The sequence below is a fragment of the Dermacentor albipictus genome, chromosome 1 (genome assembly GCF_038994185.2).
Source record: "Dermacentor albipictus isolate Rhodes 1998 colony chromosome 1, USDA_Dalb.pri_finalv2, whole genome shotgun sequence".
Classification (NCBI taxonomy): domain Eukaryota; kingdom Metazoa; phylum Arthropoda; class Arachnida; order Ixodida; family Ixodidae; genus Dermacentor; species Dermacentor albipictus.
In genome coordinates, this window is record NC_091821.1 from 438,770,487 (window position 1) to 438,788,704 (window position 18,218).

The window sequence follows — 18,218 nt, forward strand, 5'->3', positions numbered from 1 at the left end:
TTCACGGAAGCAGAAGTCCGAGAGGCGCTACACAATCTAAACAGCAGGTCTGCTTCAGGACCCGACGGTGTAACCAACCGACTGTTGCGTAACTTAGACGACCAAGCCGTTACATTACTGACGAAAGACATCAACCACGTGTGGGAAACAGGAGAGGTACCAACGCAATGGCGCACTGCCACGGTGGTCCTCATACCAAAACCCGGCAAACCACTTAACCTCGACAACTTACGACCCATCTCTCTTACGTCATGCGTGGGTAAAGTAGCCGAGCACGTAATTCAAAACCGAGTGTCACGCTACATTGAAGAACACGAACTCCTCCCACACAACATGGTAGGGTTTCGACCCCACCTATCCACCCAAGACGTGATGTTACTCCTAAAGAGACAGATCTTCGACGTTAAAACAAGAGACGTTCGAGGCATCCTCGCCCTCGATCTCACGAAAGCATTCGATACCATCTCGCACCGCTTCGTACTGGAGTCTGTGGCAGGCCTCGGCCTCGGCCAGAGATTTAAGGAGTACGTACGCTCCTTCCTAAAAGACAGAGAAGCCCGACTGCGAGTCTCGCACCTTAAGTCGGACCCCTACACGCTGGGCTCCGTCGGAACACCACAAGGCTCAGTCATCTCTCCATTACTATTTAATATAGTGATGAAGGGACTTGCCGACGAACTACGACACATCCCAAACGTAAACTGCGCACTATACGCAGATGACATTACCATCTGGAGCCCGGGAGGCTCCCTGGGAGACATGGAGCAGGCATTACACTCTGCCCTTGATGCCACGGAAGAGTACCTTCTAAACACAGGAATGAAACTATCCTCAAAGAAATCGGAACTATTACTATTTCGCAAGTCTTGCCAAGGAGTCCGCCACCTAACACCTCTAGACGAACTTCCGCTCGCACTACACACAAGAGACGGACAACAGATTCCGCGAGTCAACCACATACGCATTCTTGGGCTCCTAATCGAATCCACCGGATGCCACGGACACACGATCAAACACTTAACCGCCGAAACCGAAAACATGATCAGACTCGTCCACAGAGTCTCGGGGCGCAGGAAGGGTCTCCGCGAAGATAACCTTCTGCGCGTATACCACGCGTTCCTTATGAGTCACATTAATTACGTCGCCTCTGCCCACAACTGGACGAAACTAGAAAAGACGAAGCTAAACACACTCATGCGCAAGAGCATCAAACAGGTCTTGGGAATTCCACAAAGAGCAAGTACAGCAAAGGTTGACCAGCTAGGTATGCACAACAACATCGACGAAGTGATCGATGCTCAGACTATGGCGCAAATACTACGCCTATCCTCGTCCAAAGCCGGTAGGCTAATCCTAAATGACGCCAATGTCTCCCCGTCTCCCTATCTCGAGGACGCGGTTACCCTACCGAGCGAAATTAGAGACAAATACAAAGTCTCACCGTTTCCCAGAAACGTCCACCCACAACACAACGTGGGTAGGCGCCGGGCCCGCGCCCGCGCGATTCTCGACCGCATCGACGCGGATCGTGAAGCCACCGCATTTGTGGACGCGGCCCAGTACGGCCGCACATCCACTTTCGCAATAGCGGTCGTGGACGGCAACGGAACGCGACGATCATCCGCATCGGTTAAAACGAGCACCAGCGCTAAAGCGGAACAAATAGCCGTAGCCATCGCCATGGCAGACCCCACATTTACTTATGTCTTCACGGACTCGCGTGCCGCAATTAGGGCCTACGAATGCGGCAACGTATCTAAAGAAGCAGCGCGTATACTACTAGCGAGCTCAAAAGAGAGCAAACGGTGCCTCTCCTGGTTCCCCGCTCACATGGGGAAAGACATTCACCCGCAAAAAGCTAACCTCAATGAAACGGCCCACGACCGTGCGCGAGAACTTGCCCGCCGCGACGGTCCCACGGCCTACGAGGGGCTGGACATTCAGTTTAATGACCCGCTGCTCACTTACCAAGAGATCACCTCCCACTATCGGAAAGGCAGAACCAAATTCCCGCTCCCACACGCCAAACTCGAACGCGCGCAGGCGGCCGCGTTTCGAATGCTACAAACGGACTCGTATCCGTCACGAGGCCTACTAAGTCACTATAACTCAGAAATCCCGGCAAATTGCCCAGACGGCCCAGAACTTTATTGCTCACTCTCGCACATGCTATGGCAATGTACCGCGTTACCAAAGGGCCCTCTCTCCAGTGAGCCCGAATGGGAAGAAGCCCTCAAAAGCCCGGACCTCAAACTCCAATTCAAGGCCGTCCAGAGGGCCCAAGAACTGGCGGAGCGTCACCACGTTCCCGTCCCGACTTGGGTGTCGCCTACGGTTTCTGCCGGAGGAGTTCCCCGCGTGGGATCTCGAACGGATTGAAACTCCTCAGGATTTCAATAAAGTTCTTGACTGACTGAGGCCCCTCTGTCTATTGGCAATTCTTCTGATGAGCCCGATAGCGTCACCTGTCACTTCGCATACGTTGCGGCAATGATCAATTGGACACGATCCGAAAGAGACACTTAATGCCCAAATCAGAAAGGTCACAAAGCAAGCCCTCGGCATTCCAACCAGCACCAGCAACGAGAAGCTGGAGCACCTGGGCATGCACAACACCCTGGAAGAAATTGCCGAAGCCCAGCAGCGCGCCCAGCTTGCCAAACTTTCGACAATGCCTCCGGGGCGCACAATCCTAGAGAAGCTAGGCTTTGCTCAAGGAAACATAGAAAAAGACTTTGCGCACCTCCCACGGGACATCCGCGCCAATATAACGGTCCGACATATACCCAGAAACGTACACCCCGATAACAACAGGGGCAGACGACAAGCGAGAGGACAATTCCTTCTTAACCAAGCCTTGGCGAACCGTGAACGCTCAGCTTTTGTGGACGCGGCGGCATACGCGGGTAACAAAGCTTTCGCAGTGGTGGTTGTGGACGGCCGCAGATCCCCAAGATATGCAGCCACAGTAATTGCAAGGAAGCCTGAACAGGCCGAACAGGTCGCGATCGCTGTTGCGCTCACCGACGACAATCTTTCCCATATCTACAGCGACTCCATAGCCGCTATCAGAGCTTTCCAAAAAGGGCACGGTCTGCGCACAGGCTCTCAGAATTGTTTCAAAGAAAGAGATTAAGAACCACGTCATATACTGGTTTTCGGCACACTTAGGATCAAAGATCGGCGACGTCCACAACCTTAACGAGGCGGCACACGAGGATGCGCGTGCGCTTACAGACCGCGCGGCTTCACCCGACCACTCGGAGAATAAGGACGCCCCCACTACATATAATGAAATCACTAAACACTACTACCTACAACGAACAGACTACACCATTACATACCTGAACTCTACGACAACTCTTATTGCACGAGTTGCAAACATCCCTTAACGTATATCATTTACTCTGGCCATGCTCGCACGCTCACATAAACTCCGAGCCGGACAAGCGCAAGTTTGAAAACCAATCCGGAGCGAAGAACTCGCTCCCCAACTCTGGGTCGTCCAGCAGGTCCACGACGCCGCCCGGAAACTCAACCTCTCGGTTCCGTCGTGGGAGACGCCCACTCCACGAGAGCCCAAAACTCTCGTGGCCTGCAGGACCTGAATAAAGTTGATTTCCTTCCTTTCTTCCTTCGTACCCCTTTAAGCAATGGATCGGGCCTCTGTAAACGCGGCCTACCCAATACGACGACAGAAGTGAAATTCCACGCTGGAATGGTGAGGGACAACGGAGCCAGCTGCGGAAGAAGACGGCGACGACGAACACGGGAGCAGGGGCACGAGCGCGTTCGCGCGGTTGCGCCGAGGGAGGCCAACGAGCTTGCGGTGGAAGAAGACGACGTTGCTCGAGCCATTGGTGCTGATGATAGTTTTCGGTACTCATGCACGGACAGGCGCATTTTCGTTTCGCCCATAGCCACATAAAGCTTCGCTTTAATGACACTTGTTGTGTGTGTCACCTCTAGCACTTGTCGAACGGGTGCCTCATTGCTACAGTTGACCTACCGAGGGTGGACTGAGCCCCTAAAAATCCAAGGGGACCAGGCCCCCCTAGGACATTAGGGCACTGCTCCTTAGCAGTCTGAATAGAGCTGTCTTCGATGCTGGCCAGAATTGGAAAACACCCCAAGTAAGAGTGAATGCATGGAAAAAGATTGAGCGATGAGGAACTGCTGGAAGGTTTCCAGGAACAAAATGTTACCAAAGTACAAAGAATTATCATCCGCAGAAACGACCAAGAAATCCTGACCAAACATGTTATACTCACCTTTGGAAGAAGCGTAATGCCTACCTCGCTGGATGCAGGTTATGTAAAAGTAAATGTCAGACCATATATCCCAAACCCCAGATGATGTTTCAAATGCCAGAGGTTTGGACATGCCTCACATGCATGCCGAGGAGAAACAACTTGTGCTAAATGCAGTTCCAACAATCACCAGTCGGACAATTGCACCTCTTCTCCACATTGTGTTAACTACTCCAGATCATCCAGCTTGCTCGCGGTCTTACCCTTGCTGGGAAAAAGAAAAAGAACTAATTGTACTAACTGTTAAGGAAAAAATCTCGTTCTTTGAAGCAAGAAAGCGATTGTCATACCTTTCGCGAAGAAGTTTTGCCGATGTGACGCAGGCGGGGCAGTGTCACAGAGGTCTCAGGAGCCCTCCGAGCCCACGCATAGTGGTCCCGCAGTGACCCATCCCACCTCCGTGGTGGAAGCAGCCAGCGTAGCTCCATCCTCTTCAAAGACCCCGCTTACACCAGTCCCGCAGAGCTCTAAATTCAAGCGAACTCCAAGGCCCAAGACACGTGTCTCGGCGCCCAACTCTCAGTTCCCCAGCACTTCAGAGAGAGCGATGGGGGTCGACGAAAAAACCCCGGTGTCATCGACACCGAAGGACAAGCGCTCGTTCGAGCGCGGAAAGAGGTACAAAGCTCTAACAACCATGTTAAATAGGGAAGCTATAACCTAAACGTTATTACTTCTTTGTATTAGCCTTCTTTAAATCTATGTCACCTAACATGTCACCTAACATTTTATCTCTTATTCTATCGTAGCGCCATTTCTTACCTTTAGATTTCAAGATGGCTTTTGTTATCCATTGGAATTGTAGAGGTCTCACACACAATCTAGGTGACATCAAAGACATCATGAACATCTTTTCACCAGTTACAGTGTGTCTTCAGGAAACAAATCTCGGCCCAAGTCAAATTCTCAAAGGTTTCACCGTTGTGCGAAGAGACCGCGAATGTTCCAGCCATTTGTCAGGTGGAGTGGCTATAGTCGTGCCGGGCGGCACTCACACCCGACATGTCCAATTGAATACATCTTTCGAGGCCGTAGATGTCACCATTCTGTCTTACAATACCATCACCATTTGCTCACTATATATTCCACCCACACCCATTTCAGTTCTAAACACTTAGAAAAATAAACAGATCAATTAGCGGAACCATTTGTTTTAGTAGGAGATTTTAATGCTCATTGTACTCTTTGGGGCAGTGTCAAAATTCACCAAAGAGGACAGCTGGTTGAAGATTTTATTCTATCCAATGATATCTGCCTTTTAAATTCAGGTGCCCCGACCTACTTTTCACCAACTTCCTGCACTTTTAGTTGTTTAGATTTAGCCTTTTGCTCACCGTCTCTTTTTACTGATCTTAAATGGGAAGCCCTCGACACGTCATATGGTAGTGATCACTTACCCGCAGTCATTAAACTCTTATCATCGCCACAGACCTTAAGCACTAAGCCACGCCAATGGAAATTACAGTTCGCTAACTGGCCGTTTTTTACGGAGAACGCGAAACTGGAAGATGTCTTTTCGCCAGACCTAAGCGTTCAAGAACTTAACGAAAAATTCTCTGAGGTCATAATCTCAGCGGCAGAAAAGCGGATACCACAGTCATCGGGTATTGTGTGCAGAAAGCTAAACCCCTGGTGGACAAAGCAGTGTACCGACGCTAAAAAAGAACAAAATAAGACCTGGGGAATCCTACTGAAGTACCCCACCTATAGCAACCTTTTAAACTTCACACAGGCCAAAGCCGAATCACGACTTATTCGACGACAGGTGGAGAAATCATAATGGCAAAAATACATGTCTTCAAATTAATCGTACGGTCACTTCAAAATGAATGGGGGACCAGGTGAGGAAATTAAGAGGAGAGTACTCATCATACACAATGCCACTACTTACATGTCGAGGCACACGAACAACACTAGAGGACCAGGCCAACTTATTAGGCGAACACTTTTACATCTCCAGCTCAGCAAACTACTGAAATAAATTCTTAAAATATAAAGAGTCGAAAGAGAAACAGAGAGGGCCCACCAGTGGTGCTTCAGCTGAAACGTATAATAACTCCCTCACAATACATGAATTAAACAGAATTCTTTCTGAATGTAAAAAAACGGGAACAGGTCTTGACCGTGTCCACTACACAATGCTTGCACACCTATCTCAAGCACCGGTAGAGGCACTACTTAAATTTTTCGACAAAATATAGGAGTCGGGGGTAATGCCTACAGATTGGAAAATGTGGTAGTATACTATAGTGCCTTTTCTAAAATCTGCTAAACCCGCGACATCCCCCTTAGCAGCTATAGACCCATTGTACTAACAAGTTGTCTAGCCCAATCCTATGAGAGCATCATAAACATAAGACTTACATTCATCCTTGAAACAAGAAGCCTAATAGACATGCGCCAGTGCGGATACAAAAAGGGCTGCTCCACCACTGGCCATCTCGTGCGACTAGAACATGAAATACGTGACGCGTTTCTACACAAACAAAACTGTCTCGCGGTTTTCTTCGATTTAGAAAAGGCATACGATACCACGTGGCGATATGGAATTTTGAGAGACCTTGCTGACCTGGGAATTCGCGGCAGAATGCTAAATTGTCTATGTGTTTTCATGTCAAATAGAACATTTCAAGTACTTCTCGGCAAAATACTTTCATGCAAATTTTCATAAGAAAATGGCTTTCCACAAGGTTTCATTCTGAGCATGGCACTCTTCATAGTCAAAATGAACTCTATTAATAAGATCATCCCATCAACTGTTATGCACTCAATATATGTCGATTTGCGAGTGGCTTGCCGTACTTCAAATCGACCAACCTGCGAAAGACAACTACAAATAACGATAAATAATCTCACACAATGGGCGGGCAAAAATGGTTTCAGTTTTTCAACCGACAAAACTGTTACAGTTCTCTTTTCTTAGAAGCGAGGGTTACACCGCACTCCAGTTCTCATATTGGATGGTACAATGCTTCCGGTCAAAGAAGACTACAATTTTTTAGGCGTAACTTTTGACACGAAACTGAATTTTCTGGCCCACATTAACACAACTTAAATTAAAGCAAATAAAACACCAAATATTTTCAAGGTTTTATCGCACAAGCACTGGGGATCTGACCGAACATGTCTATTACGCATACATCGGTCCCTTGTACGTAGCATCCTCGACTACGGTAGTGTAGTTTATGGTGCAGCTAGGCAGTCCTACATTTAGTGACTTGATCCAGTTCAAAATTGCGGCCTACGACTGGCGAGCGGTGCCTAAAGAACATCACCTGTCCAAAGCATACACGTTGATTGCAATGAGCCTTTCTTAAAGCACCGCAGAGTACTACTTACATTTTCCTACGTACTGAGAATTCGGTCATCACCACAACGTATATGCTACAACATCGTAACATAGTGCAAATCACGGGTACACAACACAAATAAACCGAACATTCTTCGGCCACTTATCTTACGACACGGAGAATACTGTCAGACTTATGATGTTCCTCATGAGGTCCTGCAGGTTGCTGAAAGACCACCAAGATTGCCCCCGTGGTGCAATCTTACACAGCTATGTGACTGGACACTAGCACATCTAAAGAAAAAGACATTCCGCAAGAACACATAATACAAGAGTTCCGAGCTATTCGAGAAAAATATTAAAATTACACGAAACTTTACACCGACAGCCCTAAAACACAAGAATACATAGGTGTCGGAATCATAACGAAAAATGGGGAAAATAGCATTCGGATAAATAATTTTTTTTTTCAGTCTTTACCGCCAAAATTTATGCGATATGGACGGCAGTACAAGAAATTACCACCGACAAGCAGATGAATGCTATCATACATACCGATTCGTTAAGCGCACTCAGAGCTCTAAACCTTAACTCTGCGTCTAAACCCCTGCTTGGCGATATCCTAAACATGTTGGCCTAGAATAAATGCGGAAGAACCATACGATTTTGCTGAGTGCCAAGCCTTGTTGGGATACCAGGGAATGAAGCAGCAGATGCGCGTTTATGGTAGCACACAAAGGCATAACGCAAACAACACTTCCATATACAAAGGCAGTATCCGATCGATTCATAAGGCCCTGGCATCAAAGTGGCAACTAGAATGGGACTCTTGCATAAATAACAACTTACACACAATAAAACCCCTGCTTGGCGAATGGAAGTCGTGTAGTCACCACCAATGCTTCTATGAGGGGATCCTATGTCGACTTCGAGTCGGGCATACACACCTGGCACACAATTTTCTACTTCAGAACGAAAACCCGCCAACTTGCGAAAAGTGCCATGAACCACTTACAGTAATGCACATTATTAGGACATGTCCACATACTGAAACACGGAGACAGACGCTTTTACAGAATATCTGTAACGTACACATACCTTTACATCCCGCATCAATACTGGGAGATGATCCGCTGATTTGTTGAGCTTTTTAGACGAGACAGGTTTTTCGCACAGACTATAAAGTAACGCAGCTCTCGCTGCTTTACCATTTGATTTCTTAATATCTTCTGGCTGGCGCAGCATGGCCTTAGTCGCTTTTGCGCCATTAAACCCGAATGAATTAACTAAACCCTAAGTACGAATATTCAGTAATAACTCGTAGCGGTATCTGTTCCATGCAGTAATCTGCAAGCAGAGGCTGCATTTTTTGTGTAAACCTAACGACACTGTACATTAACACGTTGATCTTCATTTTTCATTTGCCAAACCACTTTATTATTGAGTCGAGGTCTTTTGCAGTTGTTCGGAAACCTTCGCGCACTTAATTTCGCGATATATGCAGCAGTCATCTGCGTACAACCTGATATGACTGGCTGCACATTCAGAAAGATTATTGATATAAATAAAAAAAATAAATAAGTGGCCCCAGAACCGAGCCTTGTGGCACGCCCGACAAGACGAATACACGTGATGATGACGCGCCATCAAAGACAGTGCATTGTTTTCGGCATGAAAGATAGGTTTGTAACCATGCTCTAGTGTGTTAGGGGATATGTTAAGACACGATAATTTGAGCAAAAGGAGCGAGTGTGCTACAGTGTCAAAAGCCTTGCTGATATAGAAGAAAATGCAACCCATTTGTCTACCAGAATTTAACGTCATGGGTAATTTCTATTAGTTGAGTGTCTCAGGATAATTCTTTTCTAAAACCAATTAAGCTAGGTCGGACAGAAAAAAATTATATGCCTGAAGGTGGTTTATTGAATTTGTATAAGGGATATGCTCAAGAGTTTTACCAGACACACATATTAAATAAATATGCCGGTGATTCGAAGTACTCGCTTTGTCACTATTCTTATAGGAGGGAGTGACGTTTGCTCGTTTCCAGTTGTCAGGATATGCGATAATGATATTCTGAACACAGCTGTAGCGAACAGGCTAATAGAAATGGGGTTTTTACGCACCAAAACCATGATATAATTACGAGGCACGTCATAGGGTGACTCCGGAAATTTGGACAGCCTGTGGCTCTTTAACGTACACATAAGTCTAAGTACGCGGGTGCTTTCGCATTTCCCTCATCGAAATGCGACCACCATGGCCGGGATTTGATCCCGCGACCTCGTGCTAAGCAGCCCAACACAATATCCACTAAGCAACCACGGCGGGTGTAAATTAAGTGCTGATGACTAATTTGTCGCAGAAGATATGCTGCCTTTCCATTCAACTCCGTTTTGAGGATCATACTGCGTCATGCAACACAGGCTATTTTTGGAGACATGCTCAAGCTGCTACCCAGCATTTCTGGACGAGTACCAACTAGCGCCCCAAGCAGCCGCAGGATGAAGTTAGAGCGTTTTTCAATGGAACCAGCTGGTTTTTCGAGAATAATTAAAGCTGCAAGTCGATTATTGAAGAAGGCAGGGGAAATATGCATCTTCTAGAAGACAATCGACACGAGACGTGATCACGCTGTGGAAACGGTTAGAGATTCACCCATGGAAGCCTATGGAAACGTTAGAAGACAACAACGAAAATTCTATCGTGACAATCCTGTAGTTACTGGAGACAGAGACAGTGTAAACATTTTTATTGCGACAAAGCAATGAGGGGAGTCCTTTATGCTTTCGGTGCTGATGCCTGCAGATTAGACGCTCCTTTTACGCTTGCGTTTGGGTGTGTATCCTGCTTTTATATATTTTCTTTTTTGCCTTTGTTATTGTTGCTTGTGTAACGAGCAGCAGTAGTAGTAGCAGAAAACTTTTTGTTATCTTATAATGAAGTCCTAGGGGGTGTATCTCTCATTATAGAGCCCCATTTGCTGCTGCTATTCACCTCGACCAGTCAATCAGGTATCGCTGGTCGTGCGAGGCTGTGCTGGAAAGAGTGGCTTCCCATTGGGATGGGGAGACGCTGGGTATTTTAGGAAGGCCTTGGGATGTTGAGATAGCCGGCTCTGGCGTAGCCTGCCTTCAAATGTTTATACATATAAAAAACAACAAAAACGTGAAGCAGGAGGAGGAAGATGATGATCTCCAAAACCTAGCGAAATATGTAACCGATGCTCTTGCCTCTTCCACTATACTACTACCTGTTAACTATCACAACGTGCAAACAAGTTGACTTCGAAGATCAATTTGTCTCTCTTAAAATCCTTGTTGTCCCTAACAATTAAAATTATTGGCGCGGATTCATGCTTTGCAGACCAAAGGCAAGGAAGAGGAAGAAGAAAGCTCGCAGTGGTCAATCGTCGCTTATTATTGTCCCGAACGACCCGCGTTTGAAGCGTTCAACCTTGTGCACGTGTTTAACCTGTCACAAAATCAAGTGAGTATTTCCTTCTGCCTTATCTTTACTTTCTTCTAGACGCAGTCAGTAACCCAGAATGTACTTTAGTTTTTAAGCGGTGAATCAAGCGGCTTAGCTTACCGACGACTGATAGCCTCAATCCGTCTCAGGGTGTTATCAACAGAATAGGGGCCGAGCATTTCGAGCTTCAAGAAGTTAGGGCCCTGTGGTTTCTCGAGCTTGGTCGATTTGTGGCATATTCAGGTGGTCTTCTTACAGCGCTCCACAGATAGAGTAACCTGGTTCGGGGTGATTGAGAAAGTGTGCTCCAACTACATTCGGTTGCTTGTTTCAGATCACTGAAATCCTACTTGCAGCGCCCAGAAGCGTCCCCACCGACTAAGTCGGAGCAATTGCTACGTCCGGCCGGTTTCCGGTCGCGCGAGCGGTATGAAACTCTGTCAGCGCGCTTTTGCCGGTGTCGGCTCAGCCGTCAAGGCGGTTTCGTAATTGTGTGGGTCTTTGTGTGCCTCACGTTGGCGATAGTGACGTGGCAACGTATGCCTTCGTTCTTTTGAGTCCAGAGGAAAGCAGTGGCAGCATCTTATCACAGTGCTGAAAACTTGCTGCGCTGGCGTAGGACTACTGTCTTGCAAGCGACGGTCACTGCAGCGGTCGCTTTCGTAGCCCACCATTTTCTTGTCTGCCTCGCGCTCTTCATTAGCCGGGATGCTATAACGTCGTGTGATACGGCGGCCGTTCATCCGGGCGTGATCGAAAGTACGTACCCCTCGGACCTCGCTTCCTACTCTCTCACTGCTCCGGAATGTGATCCGCCATTCGGGTGGCGCGGGCTTTCTGTGACCTGGATCTAGAGCTTCTTGCAGTCCTGCTTGGTGGAAGAGATGGACACCCAAATTTACCATCAAAGTAACACTAAAGATAAATGTTAGGTTATTCTAGATTTACAGATTACACTTCCAGAAGTGCCAGTCGCTCAAAAGCTGGCTCTGATTATGACTTATTGGCATACCCTTCGAAGCGGGGTGGTGACAAATAGTCACTTAGCCTGCTTGAGTTACTCGTGTATGCTGTATATGCTTTTCATTCTAGCAATATTGCATACGTCCTTTTAATCTTTTTTCTCTTCTTCAGATTTTATCTACCCTGTGCCTCTACCTATGCCCGTAACGCATCCGGTCTTATCAATTCTTTCCCTGCTTTTTTCCACCAATAGTCCGAAGGTCTCCTGCTTATCTCGACTTCTGACCGGTTGATGCTTCCGTCCACTCCAATTCTAAGCGCTTCTGGAAGGTGTACGTTCATTACGGGTCTCACTGGGTGAATCCCTTCGCATTTCATTAGGATGTGCTGAGTGTTCCCTGGATTTTTGCTGCAGCGTACACATGCCTCATCTAGTTGCGAATATTGGCTCTGGTGTGTTTTTGAAAGTGGACGTGGAGGAGCCCGAACAGCGAGACTAGAAATGAAATAGACTTCATACTCTGTGCTAACCCCGGCATCATACAAGATGTGGACGTGCTCGGCAAGGTGCGCTGCAGTGACCACAGGATGGTAAGAACTCGAATTAGCCTAGACGTGAGGAGGGAACGGAAGAAACTGGTACATAAGAAGCCGATTGATGAGTTAGCGGTAAGAGGGAAAATAGAGGAATTCCAGATCAAGCTACAGAACAGGTATTCGGCTTTAACTCAGGAAGAGGACCTTAGTGTTGAAGCAATGAACGACAATCTTGTGGGCATCATTAAGGATTGTGCAAAGGAAGTGGGTGGTAACTCCGTTAGGCAGGATACCAGCACACTATCGCAGGAGACGAAAGATCTGATCAAGAAACGCCAATGTATGAAAGCATCTAACCCTACAGCTAGAATAGAACTGGCAGAACTTTCGATGTTAATCAACAAGCGTAAGACAGCTGAAATAAGGAAGTATAATATAGATAGAATTGAACATGCTCTCAGGAACGGAGGAAGCCTAAAAACAGTGAAGAAAAAACTAGGAATTGGCAAGAATCAGATGTATGCGTTAAGAGACAAAGCCGGCAATATCATTACTAATATTGATGAGATAGTTCAAGTGGCTGAGGAGTTCTATAGAGATTTATACAGTACCAGTGGCACCCACGACGATAATGGAAGAGAAAATAGTCTAGAGGAATTCGAAATCCCAAAGGTAACGCCGGAAAAAGTAAAGAAAGCCTTGGGAGATATGCAAAGGGGGAAGGCAGCTGGGGAGGATCAGGTAACAGCAGATTTGTTGAAGGATGGTGGACAGATTGTTCTAGAGAAACTAGCCACCCTGTATGCGCAATGCCTCATGACCTCGAGCGTACCGGAATCTTGGAAGAACGCTAACATAATTCTAATCCATAAGAAAGGGGATGCCAAAGACTTGAAAAATTATAGACCGATCAACTTACTGTCCGTTGCCTACAAACTATTTACTAAGGTAATCGCAAATAGAATCAGGAACACCTTAGACTTCTGTCAAGCAAAGGACCAGGCAGGATTCCGTAAAGGCTACTCAACAATAGATCATATTGATGATCTTATCAATCAGGTGATATCAGTTATCAGTTATAATCAGTTATCAACACTATCAATCAGGTGATAGAGAAAAGTGCGGAATATAACCAACCCTTATATATAGCTTTCATTGATTACGAGATAGCTTTTGATTCTGTCGAAACGTCAGCAGTCATGAAGGCATTACGGAATCAGTGTGTAGGTGAGCCATATGTAAAAATACTGGAAGATATCTATAGCGGCTCCACAGCCACCGTAGTCCTCCACAAAGAAAGCAACAAAATCCCAATAAAGAAAGGCGTCAGGCAGGGAGGTACGATCTCTCCAATGCTATTCGCAGCATGTTTACAGGAGGTATTCAGAGACCTGGAGTGGGAAGAATTGGGGATAAAAGTTGCTGGAGAATACCTTAGCAACTTGCGATTCGCTGATGATATCGCCTTGCTTAGTAACTCAGGGGACCAATTGCAATGCATGCTCACTGACCTAGAGAGGCAAAGCAGAAGAGTGGGTCTAAAAATTAATCTGCAGAAAACTAAAGTAATGTTTAACAGCCTCGGAAGAGAGCAGCAATTTCCAATAGGCAGTGAGGCACTGGAAGTCGTAAGGGAATACATCTACTCAGGGCAGGTAGTGACGGCGGATCCGGATCATGAGACGGAAATAATCAGAAGAATAAGAATGGGCTGGGGTGCGTTTGGCAGGCATTCTCAGATCATGAACAGCAGGTTGCCGTTATCCCTCAAGAGAAAAGTATATAATAGCTGTGTCTTGACAGTGCTCACCTACGGGGCAGAAACCTGGAGGCTTACGAAAAGGGTTCTACTCAAATTGAGGACGACGCAACGAGCTATGGAAAGAAGAATGATAGGTGTAACGTTAAGGATAAGAAAAGAGCAGATTGGGTGAGGGAACAAACGCGAGTTAATGACATCTTAGTTGAAATTAAGAAAAAGAAATGGGCATGAGCAGGACATGTAATGAGGAGGGAAGATAACCGATGGTCATTAAGGGTTATGGAGTGGATCCCAAGGGAAGGGAAACGTAGCAGGGGGCGGCAGAAAGTTAGGTGGGCGTATGAGATTAAGAAGTTTGCAGGGGCGGCATGGCCACAATTAGTACATGACCGGTGTGGTTGGAGAAGTATGGGAGAGGCCTTTGCCCTGCAGTGGGCGTAACCAGGCTGATGATGATGATTATGATGATGATGATGATGATGATGTTTTTGTCCTTAGGCAACCAGCTCGAGCCTCAAATAGCAGGGCATGTCCCTTCGTGTTATCGTGCACATTTACCCTTTTAATTTGTTTCTTCGTGTTATTGTAAATCTCCAAGTTCATTTTTTGTTTCCTTTCTTTGCGTCTAATTCCCCGTCTATATTTCTCCCACTTTCTTTCTGAGGACTCCTGGTAGTTGTCTATTTAGACTTTCAATTACTCTGTACTTGGTTGCCAACTTTCTTGAGTTCTTGCTTCATTATGTGTCCACGCTTTTGAGGCGCAGCTTTTGTGCACTTCGGACGCCCTTTTATTCTGATCCATGTTTCTGAGTCTTTCTTCAAAGCTAATTTTGCTTTCCGTCTCTCTGGCTTCAAACGAGGCCTAACCCATGTAGCTCTGCACTGCCTCATTAGTGGTTTTGCCGTGGGTTGCCAAAGCCAACCGGCCTGCCGATCTTTGGTTTACTGGCAGGTCGGACAAGATATACGATTTTAAGCACAGAATGGCATTCGCGAACTTTAGCGCTAGCACCATTACTCCTTTACAGATTCCACGAACCACCTTAAATATATTGTGGCCCGAAAGTGCTCTATGTTTAATTATTGCTGTATTCCACTTCCCCTTAATTTTCAGATTATTTTGGTGGGTGCTTGAGTAAATCTTTCCTTCGTTTATGTATGCATTGAGGTACTTATATTGCTTCACTATGGGTATGACTTGCTGCTGAATTTACAACACGTAATTGCTCGCCTCTTCATTAAAGATCATAATTCCCAAGTTCTCCGTGCTAAACTTAAGGCCCATATTTCTGTGAGTGGCTGTCCAACACCATTTCAATCACAAAGTTTCCTACAATAATTCATAGAAGGAACAATGGCGCTGCAATTCTTCAGTCACCATGGGAATGATGGGTAGTACATGGATTTGTCTGATGTTCATGCATGTGAATTCAGATGTTCTGGTGGTTTTCCTTATTACGCCCTATCTGCCTGAATTGTCCTAAATTTCAGAGTACTTTTCCGATGTGTTAAAGGCTCTGCTACTAATTGCGCTGGTTCAGTCTGTCGAGATGACCAAATAGATACGCGCCAAGCGTCTGGATCTGCTGGCTTGCACGCAAGAAATTCATAAGGGCCTTTTATGCCACTTGTCGATGCATGCTTCCGCGGCTTGATGGTTTCAATATCGGGCTTCTGTGCTTAGAGGTCCTGTGCTCGAATCCTACCGTCGGACAATTGCTTTAATGTTTATTTGTTACACAGTACTTTGTTGAAAATGACGACTTTACAATGCCACGAAGCCGTTTGAAGCCAGAAGGATGAAGGTAAGGCAAATTCATGTAGTACCCATTATTCTCATGCTGACTAAACGTCCCCGCTTGCAGCTCCCATGAACACTAGCGCCAGAGTATTCTCTAGTAATTATTACATGAAACTCTATGATTTAAAGCCCCAGTCGTCACGCCGTACGCGTGACGTCATATCCTCATATATCACAAAGGTTTTCTTCTTTGGTTGCAACATGTACGTTGGCTTCATTTGCTACCAACAAAGATTGAGCCAATCGGTTCCCCTGTTTCTTCTCGCGCAATGCCTTGAGAAGGTCTCGATTCTGCAGTCGAGAAGCTCGCTGGGCATTTTAGAGCGCACCTCTTACTGAGCATAGCGCAAGATGAAATCGAACGCAGAGCGCAGCGGGGGATGAAAGACGCAACGACGCAAGCGGAGAGGAGGGTGCAGCGGAACCATGAGGTGGAAAGCGGAGGAGGATGTGGAGAAAGCGTGTACTTCGTACTGCCAGCGCAGACCGCATCACGCCGGTGGCTGCATGTATTGCTCGCGTTGTGATTAACGGCCTCCTCTACAGCGTCCAATTTTTGGAGCCCACGATCTTACTTTGGGCTGGGACTTTCTTTCCGCTAATAAGGCCGCCATCGGCTGTAGTCGTACTGAAGTGGACTTTAAAACGCTTTACAACGCTCCGTTTCTTGACGCTCATGAAGATGAAGTACTTGTTGCAGGTGGCGTTGCAATACCTCCGTACTCCTCTGGCCTTGGCACCGTGTCCTGCAACATCGCTGCTAACGCAACAGCACTTTTTACCCCATCTGTCATCGTTCGTCGCAAATGTTCCCCGCTGCATTTTGCTCTTTTAGAAATTTGTGACGGCGTCAGCAGACTGCTCGTATCCAACCAATTGTCATATTCCGTCACTGCGTTTCGCGGGGAATGCCTTGGTCTCGTTCAGTGTGCCGACCCAGCCGCCATCATCGACATGCTATCTGGTTTCATCATCACTCATGAGGCCGCCAGAGAGACCTGTAAGGCCGCGCAAGAGACTACTTCGACCGATGTTCTAAGTAGCTCCATCACGGACGCGTTTACTGTTTCCCAACGCGCCCAGCTGCTACGCGTTCTCGGCAAGCTCTGTCATTCTTTTGACTGCCAGCGTGTTTCCATGGGCCGCACGCCATCTGTTTGTCAGTGCGTCGACACGGGTACCAATGCGCCCCTGTGACAAACACCGTGCCGTGTGTGTGCGACAGAGCACCATGTTATCGTTGGACGAGTAGCCAATATGCTCAAGCGCGGCAGTCATGCAGCCTTCGAATAGCCCCTGGTCATCCTCAGTTCTTCTAGTTAAGAAGGATGGATCGATTTGTTTTTATGTCGAAGTTAGGGACGGATGTTGGTTCGTGGTTTGTTTTGGTGGTGGTGGCGGAAAATTACCCCCCCCCCCTTCGATGGCCCGAGTGCATGCTGGCGCTGCGAAAGAACAGCCAGGGCCTGGTGGAGGACCACGTTTATTTCCACAGCAAAGCGTCCGGCTGGGCGCTCGGGATTCCTCAGACAAGCTCTCTCTCATCGTGAGCGCTCGTTTTTAAAGGCTCGGTCTCGCTCGGTCAAACTACCGCAACAAAAGCGCGTACATCTGACTGTGTTTGCTTTCCCCACTCCTACGAGAGCAGCACTCATCTCGACAAACCTCGCAAGCATTTTTAGTCACTCCCTGTCGGTCAATTTCCCCACGTTATACCAGCTTGACCAAACAGCTACCGGTTGATGGCCCTCTGTAGCAACATGAGTTGAAAAAGCGACATCCAGCGGAATTACCTCCCTCGATTAAGGACCCACCGGCACGGCCCAATTTCACGAAACGCACTTTCTACACATGCTTTGTCATCTGTCGTGTCACCCAGGTCTTGCGACACCGTCACAACTCTCAACCACTTCCCTAACGACCTGCGTGTGCACTGATGAATAACCTCGGCGGCACTACAGCTGCATCCAGTATGGAGAAGACAGCTAAGAAAAGCACGGCAAACCGTAGCAAATACCCCAACTTCTACAACTCTCAAGCTGACTGTCGATAACCGTCGACTTCAAAAATCACTCGCAAGAAC

The 18,218-nt window shown here is 47.0% G+C and overlaps 1 protein-coding gene across 7 annotated transcripts in view; it reads left to right on the plus strand.

The window, feature by feature from the left end:
* Positions 1-18,218, plus strand: part of LOC135905119 (potassium/sodium hyperpolarization-activated cyclic nucleotide-gated channel 1-like) — a 64,018-nt gene that overhangs the window by 3,290 nt on the left and 42,510 nt on the right. For 2 of the 7 annotated variants that reach the window (XM_065436111.1, XM_065436113.2), the window contains one exon: positions 10,966-11,088. The exons of the other annotated variants lie outside the window; for them this stretch is intronic. The gene's annotated coding sequence lies outside the window, so the exon portion shown is untranslated. The remainder of the gene's footprint in view (positions 1-10,965; positions 11,089-18,218) is intronic. 7 annotated transcript variants of the gene reach the window in all.